At 51.9% G+C, this 7,500-nt stretch overlaps 6 non-coding genes across 6 annotated transcripts; 3 read left to right on the top strand and 3 right to left on the bottom strand.

Annotated features, from left to right (window-relative positions):
• The first annotated feature begins 38 nt into the window (after positions 1 to 38).
• On the top strand, positions 39 to 202 carry LOC115379286 (U1 spliceosomal RNA). Its single transcript, XR_003930201.1, has one exon. It is a non-coding gene; the product is annotated as a U1 spliceosomal RNA (small nuclear RNA).
• A 1,086-nt stretch (positions 203 to 1,288) lies between these two features.
• LOC115379309 (U2 spliceosomal RNA) lies at positions 1,289 to 1,479 on the bottom strand. Its single transcript, XR_003930220.1, has one exon. It is a non-coding gene; the product is annotated as a U2 spliceosomal RNA (small nuclear RNA).
• A 1,323-nt stretch (positions 1,480 to 2,802) lies between these two features.
• On the top strand, positions 2,803 to 2,966 carry LOC115379285 (U1 spliceosomal RNA). Its single transcript, XR_003930200.1, has one exon. It is a non-coding gene; the product is annotated as a U1 spliceosomal RNA (small nuclear RNA).
• Positions 2,967 to 4,052: 1,086 nt separating this feature from the next.
• LOC115379308 (U2 spliceosomal RNA) lies at positions 4,053 to 4,243 on the bottom strand. Its single transcript, XR_003930219.1, has one exon. It is a non-coding gene; the product is annotated as a U2 spliceosomal RNA (small nuclear RNA).
• A 1,322-nt stretch (positions 4,244 to 5,565) lies between these two features.
• On the top strand, positions 5,566 to 5,729 carry LOC115379332 (U1 spliceosomal RNA). The gene has a single exon (XR_003930239.1). It is a non-coding gene; the product is annotated as a U1 spliceosomal RNA (small nuclear RNA).
• Positions 5,730 to 6,814: 1,085 nt separating this feature from the next.
• LOC115379306 (U2 spliceosomal RNA) lies at positions 6,815 to 7,005 on the bottom strand. Its single transcript, XR_003930217.1, has one exon. It is a non-coding gene; the product is annotated as a U2 spliceosomal RNA (small nuclear RNA).
• Between the last annotated feature and the right edge of the window lie 495 nt (positions 7,006 to 7,500).

Raw genomic sequence — 7,500 nt, 5'->3', positions numbered from 1 at the left:
TGTGTGAAGGGGGCTCCAGCGGGCGTGTCAGTGACTTCATACTTACCTGGCAGGGGAGATACCATGATCAAGAAGGTGGTTCACCCAGGGCGAGGCTCAGCCATTGCACTCCGGCTGTGCTGACCCCTGCGAATTCCCCAAATGTGGGAATCTCGACTGCATAATTTATGGTAGTGGGGGACTGCGTCCGCGCTCTCCCCTGATCAGCGTGTCAAAAGACAACAGCCTTACAAATACACATGCCACGGCTTGTCCAATGCACAGCCTTATACGTATATTATATTACATATTTCTCCTTCTATTTCTTATGGTTCCACACGCTTGGACTATGTTCTTCTCTTAACCCTTTCATCAACCGCGTTTGCCTGCCAGTCACATACGCACAAGTCAAAACATGGATGACTGGAGATTTCTCTTCAGCACAATCCTACTTCCATCTTTAAACCGGAGCCCGTGCGATCAAGCTATTTGTCACTGAAAAGGATTGTTGAAGGTCAGCCCTGCATCAGCCTGTGATTGGTCCTCCTCACCGTCTGAACTAGCTCCGCCCTCTGCCCGCCTTCTGGCCAATCAGCTTTGGAGTAAAGTTTAGGGCTTTCTGGAGGAGCTTCCGGCAGAGATCGAGTCACGACATCACTTGTTTGGCCCGGTCACGGTATTAGTCCGGCAGAGTACAGGGATAGAAGTCCTCTGGGCCTCTGAAAGTTGACATACTTTCCAACAGGAATGTGCGGAATTTCCTCCCAAGAGCTGGTAATAACCAATGCCACAGGAAGGCAAGGATTTTTACCACCAAGAAGAGGCGACCGCAGTCTTAGCCAAAAGGCCGAGACGTCAAAACAAGTATGTCAAGTCAGAACATGCATGACTGGAGATTTCTCTTCAGCACAATACCAGGTCCGTCTTTAAATTGGAGCCAGTGCGACGAAGCTATTTGTCCCCGCCAAGGACTGCGGATCCACTCGGCGCAAAATCAGGAACGATGCGGAGAAGTCTTGTCTTTTGATTGTCCAGTCCACGGCGTGTGGTTGTGGAACCCCCGGTTGAATTGGACAGAGCCAGTCGGGGGAGAAATATCGCATACAAAGCTTTTGGCTGTGTGTGTGAGAGCTGGGAGTTGTGTATGCGATGTTGAGGGCAAGCCGGAGCACTTGAGACGTAAAGCGTAAGCCCTGCATACCGCAGGTCCCGTTGGCAGTGGCTGCAAGTCCAAAGTTATGGGCCGACGGGTGTTTGCAGCTGGAGAAAGAGCTGGGCGAGCGTAAGCTGTTATTGCACAAGGTGAGGGAGGGGGTGCACCGCTCCCGGAGATACTGCAATACCGGGTCGATGCGTGGAGTGGACGGAGCAAGCCCCTAGTCCATCTCCCTGTTCCAGAAATCCATTTAATATATGGTCCCCGGGTAGGGGACGTATCAGATATTAAACTGATAAGAACAGATACTACACTTGATCTTAGCCAAAAGGCCGAGAAGCGATAACTCTCACACCCTCAGAGGGAAGCGCCCCTCTCCCGGACAGGTCACTCCCGCGGACGGTTGGGACCTCCCGCCACACACTTGAACCACACGTCAGCAAACGGCACACAAAGCACAGCCACTAGCCAACGACTAACAGGTCATATCATTGCAGGAAAAGAAAGCATTTAGCCAACGCATCCAGTTGCACCTGACTGCAGTCCGCAGATCGGGGTTGGGCGAAATGTGGGCGGAGCTAAACGTTTGACTCCGTGCGGTGACTACAGTTAGCAGGTCGGAGTTGGGCTAAATGTGGGCGGAGCTAAACATTTGACTCCACCCGGGCGCCATCTGGTTAGGGTAAGGTGAAGGGTTAAGGTTGAGGTTAAGGTTAGGATTGAGGTAAGGGTTAGGGTTAGCAACCTCTTCCAGTGGCTTGCTGTTGAGGAAGTGGGCGGAGCCAAACGCTTAGCTCCACCCACGTTGAGCCACTCCTCGATCTGCAGACTGCAGTCAGGGCTAACTCAACGCATCTTCTGGACCCCTGCGCATCACGTGGTGCGTTAAGGTCCAGTCGGAAAACAGGAACCCCTGGGGAATCAAAGTGGAACACTGAACCACCAGATCCCAGGGAAAGCTGTAAATACGGGACGCAGATCAAAGCGGACTGTGAATCCCACGACAAGCATCTGAAGACAGTGCCTTTCCACATGCCAACAGCTCACCTCCCACAAATCAAACGCAGCTGTAAATGCCTCTGGTGGACACATAGAGGAAGGGAAAGAGAGACACACGGACAGACAGACAAGGAGGGAACACATAGAGGAAGGGAAAGATTGGGGATGGGGGGTCCAGTTGCACGTTGAATTGTTCTTACTCAGCCAGGGTTCACCAAGTTGTTACTGGTCAGCTGGTAGTCCATCACTCTACTTGTAGTCCATCTAGTTGCTTAACAAATCCAATATGGTCATCCCATGTCTTGTGAAAGTTCTGAAGAGCACCATTAACATTATAGCTGATCTTGTCTAGCTTGGGATTGCACATGATACTCTTGATGAGATGTGTGTGGGTGGGTGCACAATTCAAACTTCTCAAGGAAATAACTGAAACTCTTAGTGAGCCTTGGAAAAGCAGGGATGTAGAGTGGATGTGAAGTGATGTTCCAGGCTGTGTGTGTGTGTGTGTGTGTGTGTGTGTGTGCGCGCGCGTGTGCGTGTGAGAGTGTGTGTGTGTGTGTGTGTGTGTGTGTGGGGGGGGGGGGGTTGTTCCACTGTGCCAGTGTGAGCACCATGAGACAGAGTGGTGTGTGTGTGAAGGGGGCTCCAGCGGGCGTGTCAGTGACTTCATACTTACCTGGCAGGGGAGATACCATGATCAAGAAGGTGGTTCACCCAGGGCGAGGCTCAGCCATTGCACTCCGGCTGTGCTGACCCCTGCGAATTCCCCAAATGTGGGAATCTCGACTGCATAATTTATGGTAGTGGGGGACTGCGTCCGCGCTCTCCCCTGATCAGCGTGTCAAAAGACAACAGCCTTACAAATACACATGCCACGGCTTGTCCAATGCACAGCCTTATACGTATATTATATTACATATTTCTCCTTCTATTTCTTATGGTTCCACACGCTTGGACTATGTTCTTCTCTTAACCCTTTCATCAACCGCGTTTGCCTGCCAGTCACATACGCACAAGTCAAAACATGGATGACTGGAGATTTCTCTTCAGCACAATCCTACTTCCATCTTTAAACCGGAGCCCGTGCGATCAAGCTATTTGTCACTGAAAAGGATTGTTGAAGGTCAGCCCTGCATCAGCCTGTGATTGGTCCTCCTCACCGTCTGAACTAGCTCCGCCCTCTGCCCGCCTTCTGGCCAATCAGCTTTGGAGTAAAGTTCAGGGCTTTCTGGAGGAGCTTCCGGCAGAGATCGAGTCACGACATCACTTGTTTGGCCCGGTCACGGTATTAGTCCGGCAGAGTACAGGGATAGAAGTCCTCTGGGCCTCTGAAAGTTGACATACTTTCCAACAGGAATGTGCGGAATTTCCTCCCAAGAGCTGGTAATAACCAATGCCACAGGAAGGCAAGGATTTTTACCACCAAGAAGAGGCGACCGCAGTCTTAGCCAAAAGGCCGAGACGTCAAAACAAGTATGTCAAGTCAGAACATGCATGACTGGAGATTTCTCTTCAGCACAATACCAGGTCCGTCTTTAAATTGGAGCCAGTGCGACGAAGCTATTTGTCCCCGCCAAGGACTGCGGATCCACTCGGCGCAAAATCAGGAACGATGCGGAGAAGTCTTGTCTTTTGATTGTCCAGTCCACGGCGTGTGGTTGTGGAACCCCCGGTTGAATTGGACAGAGCCAGTCGGGGGAGAAATATCGCATACAAAGCTTTTGGCTGTGTGTGTGAGAGCTGGGAGTTGTGTATGCGATGTTGAGGGCAAGCCGGAGCACTTGAGACGTAAAGCGTAAGCCCTGCATACCGCAGGTCCCGTTGGCAGTGGCTGCACGTCCAAAGTTATGGGCCGACGGGTGTTTGCAGCTGGAGAAAGAGCTGGGCGAGCGTAAGCTGTTATTGCACAAGGTGAGGGAGGGGGTGCACCGCTCCCGGAGATACTGCAATACCGGGTCGATGCGTGGAGTGGACGGAGCAAGCCCCTAGTCCATCTCCCTGTTCCAGAAATCCATTTAATATATGGTCCCCGGGTAGGGGACGTATCAGATATTAAACTGATAAGAACAGATACTACACTTGATCTTAGCCAAAAGGCCGAGAAGCGATAACTCTCACACCCTCAGAGGGAAGCGCCCCTCTCCCGGACAGGTCACTCCCGCGGACGGTTGGGACCTCCCGCCACACACTTGAACCACACGTCAGCAAACGGCACACAAAGCACAGCCACTAGCCAACGACTAACAGGTCATATCATTGCAGGAAAAGAAAGCATTTAGCCAACGCATCCAGTTGCACCTGACTGCAGTCCGCAGATCGGGGTTGGGCGAAATGTGGGCGGAGCTAAACGTTTGACTCCGTGCGGTGACTACAGTTAGCAGGTCGGAGTTGGGCTAAATGTGGGCGGAGCTAAACATTTGACTCCACCCGGGCGCCATCTGGTTAGGGTAAGGTGAAGGGTTAAGGTTGAGGTTAAGGTTAGGATTGAGGTAAGGGTTAGGGTTAGCAACCTCTTCCAGTGGCTTGCTGTTGAGGAAGTGGGCGGAGCCAAACGCTTAGCTCCACCCACGTTGAGCCACTCCTCGATCTGCAGACTGCAGTCAGGGCTTACTCAACGCATCTTCTGGACCCCTGCGCATCACGTGGTGCGTTAAGGTCCAGTCGGAAAACAGGAACCCCTGGGGAATCAAAGTGGAACACTGAACCACCAGATCCCAGGGAAAGCTGTAAATACGGGACGCAGATCAAAGCGGACTGTGAATCCCACGACAAGCATCTGAAGACAGTGCCTTTCCACATGCCAACAGCTCACCTCCCACAAATCAAACGCAGCTGTAAATGCCTCTGGTGGACACATAGAGGAAGGGAAAGAGAGACACACGGACAGACAGACAAGGAGGGAACACATAGAGGAAGGGAAAGATTGGGGATGGGGGGTCCAGTTGCACGTTGAATTGTTCTTACTCAGCCAGGGTTCACCAAGTTGTTACTGGTCAGCTGGTAGTCCATCACTCTACTTGTAGTCCATCTAGTTGCTTAACAAATCCAATAAGGTCATCCCATGTCTTGTGAAAGTTCTGAAGAGCACCATTAACATTATAGCTGATCTTGTCTAGCTTGGGATTGCACATGATACTCTTGATGAGATGTGTGTGGGTGGGTGCACAATTCAAACTTCTCAAGGAAATAACTGAAACTCTTAGTGAGCCTTGGAAAAGCAGGGATGTAGAGTGGATGTGAAGTGATGTTCCAGGCTGTGTGTGTGTGTGTGTGTGTGTGTGTGCGCGCGCGTGTGCGTGTGAGAGTGTGTGTGTGTGTGTGTGTGTGTGTGTGTGTGGGGGGGGGGGGTTGTTCCACTGTGCCAGTGTGAGCACCATGAGACAGAGTGGTGTGTGTGTGAAGGGGGCTCCAGCGGGCGTGTCAGTGACTTCATACTTACCTGGCAGGGGAGATACCATGATCAAGAAGGTGGTTCACCCAGGGCGAGGCTCAGCCATTGCACTCCGGCTGTGCTGACCCCTGCGAATTCCCCAAATGTGGGAATCTCGACTGCATAATTTATGGTAGTGGGGGACTGCGTCCGCGCTCTCCCCTGATCAGCGTGTCAAAAGACAACAGCCTTACAAATACACATGCCACGGCTTGTCCAATGCACAGCCTTATACGTATATTATATTACATATTTCTCCTTCTATTTCTTATGGTTCCACACGCTTGGACTATGTTCTTCTCTTAACCCTTTCATCAACCGCGTTTGCCTGCCAGTCACATACGCACAAGTCAAAACATGGATGACTGGAGATTTCTCTTCAGCACAATCCTACTTCCATCTTTAAACCGGAGCCCGTGCGATCAAGCTATTTGTCACTGAAAAGGATTGTTGAAGGTCAGCCCTGCATCAGCCTGTGATTGGTCCTCCTCACCGTCTGAACTAGCTCCGCCCTCTGCCCGCCTTCTGGCCAATCAGCTTTGGAGTAAAGTTAGGGCTTTCTGGAGGAGCTTCCGGCAGAGATCGAGTCACGACATCACTTGTTTGGCCCGGTCACGGTATTAGTCCGGCAGAGTACAGGGATAGAAGTCCTCTGGGCCTCTGAAAGTTGACATACTTTCCAACAGGAATGTGCGGAATTTCCTCCCAAGAGCTGGTAATAACCAATGCCACAGGAAGGCAAGGATTTTTACCACCAAGAAGAGGCGACCGCAGTCTTAGCCAAAAGGCCGAGACGTCAAAACAAGTATGTCAAGTCAGAACATGCATGACTGGAGATTTCTCTTCAGCACAATACCAGGTCCGTCTTTAAATTGGAGCCAGTGCGACGAAGCTATTTGTCCCCGCCAAGGACTGCGGATCCACTCGGCGCAAAATCAGGAACGATGCGGAGAAGTCTTGTCTTTTGATTGTCCAGTCCACGGCGTGTGGTTGTGGAACCCCCGGTTGAATTGGACAGAGCCAGTCGGGGGAGAAATATCGCATACAAAGCTTTTGGCTGTGTGTGTGAGAGCTGGGAGTTGTGTATGCGATGTTGAGGGCAAGCCGGAGCACTTGAGACGTAAAGCGTAAGCCCTGCATACCGCAGGTCCCGTTGGCAGTGGCTGCAAGTCCAAAGTTATGGGCCGATGGGTGTTTGCAGCTGGAGAAAGAGCTGGGCGAGCGTAAGCTGTTATTGCACAAGGTGAGGGAGGGGGTGCACCGCTCCCGGAGATACTGCAATACCGGGTCGATGCGTGGAGTGGACGGAGCAAGCCCCTAGTCCATCTCCCTGTTCCAGAAATCCATTTAATATATGGTCCCCGGGTAGGGGACGTATCAGATATTAAACTGATAAGAACAGATACTACACTTGATCTTAGCCAAAAGGCCGAGAAGCGATAACTCTCACACCCTCAGAGGGAAGCGCCCCTCTCCCGGACAGGTCACTCCCGCGGACGGTTGGGACCTCCCGCCACACACTTGAACCACACGTCAGCAAACGGCACACAAAGCACAGCCACTAGCCAACGACTAACAGGTCATATCATTGCAGGAAAAGAAAGCATTTAGCCAACGCATCCAGTTGCACCTGACTGCAGTCCGCAGATCGGGGTTGGGCGAAATGTGGGCGGAGCTAAACGTTTGACTCCGTGCGGTGACTACAGTTAGCAGGTCGGAGTTGGGCTAAATGTGGGCGGAGCTAAACATTTGACTCCACCCGGGCGCCATCTGGTTAGGGTAAGGTGAAGGGTTAAGGTTGAGGTTAAGGTTAGGATTGAGGTAAGGGTTAGGGTTAGCAACCTCTTCCAGTGGCTTGCTGTTGAGGAAGTGGGCGGAGCCAAACGCTTAGCTCCACCCACGTTGAGCCACTCCTCGATCTGCAGACTGCAGTCAG

Source organism: Myripristis murdjan, chromosome 20 (genome assembly GCF_902150065.1).
Source record: "Myripristis murdjan chromosome 20, fMyrMur1.1, whole genome shotgun sequence".
Lineage (NCBI taxonomy): Eukaryota > Metazoa > Chordata > Actinopteri > Holocentriformes > Holocentridae > Myripristis > Myripristis murdjan.
Note: the sequence above shows the minus strand (reverse complement) of the source record. Positions and strands in the feature narration are given on the sequence as shown.